The sequence below is a fragment of the Urocitellus parryii genome, chromosome 8 (genome assembly GCF_045843805.1).
Source record: "Urocitellus parryii isolate mUroPar1 chromosome 8, mUroPar1.hap1, whole genome shotgun sequence".
In the NCBI taxonomy this organism is placed as follows: Eukaryota; Metazoa; Chordata; class Mammalia; order Rodentia; family Sciuridae; genus Urocitellus; species Urocitellus parryii.
In genome coordinates this window covers 134,363,161-134,365,614 of record NC_135538.1, presented here as the reverse complement: position 1 = coordinate 134,365,614, position 2,454 = coordinate 134,363,161, and positions in this window count along the sequence as shown.

The window sequence follows — 2,454 nt, the reverse complement described above, 5'->3', positions numbered from 1 at the left end:
AAATCAAAGGCATTCCTGTATATCAGCGACAAACCCTCTGAAACGGAAATGAGGACAACTACTCCATTCACAATATCCCCCCCAAAAATAAAATACTTGGGAATCAACCTAACAAAAGAGGTGAAAGATTTATACAATGAAAATTACAGAACCCTAAAGAAAGATATAGAAGAAGACCTTAGAAGATGGAAAAATATACCCTGCTCATGGATAGGCAGAACTAACATCATCAAAATGGCGATATTACCAAAAGTTCTCTATAAGTTCAATGCAATGCCAATCAAAATCCCAACAGCATTTCTTGTAGAAATAGATAAAAGAATCATGAAATTCATATGGAATAATAAAAGACCCAGAATAACAAAAACAATACTAAGCAGGAAGTGTGAATCAGGCGGTATAGCGATACCAGACTTCAAACTATACTACAGAGCAATAGTAACAAAAACAGCATGGTACTGGTACCAAAACAGGCGGGTGGACCAATGGTACAGAATAGAGGACACAGTAACCAATCCACAAAACTACAACTATCTTATATTTGATAAAGGGGCTAAAAGCATGCAATGGAGGAAGGATAGCATCTTTAACAAATGGTGCTGGGAAAACTGGAAATCCATTTGCATCAAAATGAATCTGAATCCCTATCTCTCGCCATGCACAAAAGTTAACTCAAAATGGATCAAGGAGCTTGATATTAAATCAGAGACACGGCATCTGATAGAAGAAAAAGTTGGTTATGATCTACATACTGTGGGATCAGGCTCCAAATTCCTCAATAGGACACCCATAGCGCAAGAGTTAACAACTAGAATCAACAAATGGGACTTACTCAAACTAAAAAGTTTTTTCTCAGCAAAAGAAACAATAAGAGAGATAAACAGGGAGCCTACATCCTGGGAACAAATCTTTACTCCACACACTTCAGATAGAGCCCTAATAACCAGAATATATAAAGAACTCAAAAAATTAGACAATAAGATGACAAATAACCCAATCAATATATGGGCAAAGGACCTGAACAGACACTTCTCAGAGGAGGACATACAATCAATCAACAAGTACATGAAAAAATGCTCACCATCGCTAGCAGTCAGAGAAATGCAAATCAAAACCACCCTAAGATACCATCTCACTCCAGTAAGACTGGCAGCCATTAGGAAGTCAAACAACAATAAGTGCTGGAGAGGATGCGGGGAAAAGGGCACTCTTGTTCATTGCTGGTGGGACTGCAAACTGGTGCAGCCAATTTGGAAAGCAGTATGGAGATTTCTTGGAAAGCTGGGAATGGAACCACCATTTGACCCAGCTATCCCCCTTCTCGGTCTATTCCCTAAAGACCTAATAAGAGCATGCTACAGGGACACTGCTACATCGATGTTCAAAGCAGCACAATTCACGATAGCAAGATTGTGGAATCAGCCTAGATGCCCTTCAATAGATGAATGGATAAAAAAAATGTGGCATTTATACACAATGGAGTATTACTCTGCACTAAAAAATGACAAAATCATAGAATTTGGAGGGAAATGGATGGCATTAGAGCAGATTATGCTAAGTGAAGCTAGTCAATCTTTAAAAAACAAATACCAAATGACTCCTTTGATATAAGGGGAGGAAACAAGGACAGGGTAGGGACGAAGAGCTTGAGAAGAAGATTTACATTAACAGGGTTGAGAGGTGGGAGGGAAAGGGAGTGAGAAGGGAAACCGCATGGAAATGGAAGGCAATCCTCAGGGTTATACAAAATGACATATAAGAGGAAAGGAGGGGTAAGACAAGTTAATACAAATGGAAGAAATGATTTACAGTAGAAGGGGTAGAGAGAGAAAAGGGGAGGGGAGGGGAGGGGAGGGGAGGGGAGGGGGGATAGTAGAGAATAGGACAGACAGCAGAATACATCAGACACGAGAAAGGCAATGTGTCAATCAAGGGAAGGGTAACTGATGTGACTCAGCAATCTGTATACGGGGTAAAAGTGGGAGTTCATGACCCACTTGAATCAAACTGTGAAATATGATGTATTAAGAACTATGTAATGTTTTGAACGACCAACAATAAAAAAAAAAAAAACAAAGCCAGCCTCAGCAAAAGGCAAGGCACTAAGCAACTCAGTGAGACCCTGACTCCAAATAAAATCCACAGTAGGGCTGTGGATGTGGCTCAGTGGTCAAGTGCCCCTGAGTTCAATCCCAGTACTCCCTCCTGCCCCCCCCCCCCAAAAAGCAAACTGTCCAGGAGCATTAAGTGAATTCACAGGGTCATGCCACTGTCACCAACATCCACAGCTGGGACTCCTCGGCTGGTAAAGCAGCAACTGCACCCACTGTACACGGACACCCACCCCTCCCTCGGCAACTGCCCTTCTACTCTCTGACCCTATAAATCTGATGATTCTCGGAACCTCCTGTAAATAGAATGATATGGTACTTGGCCTTCTGTGACTGGCATGAT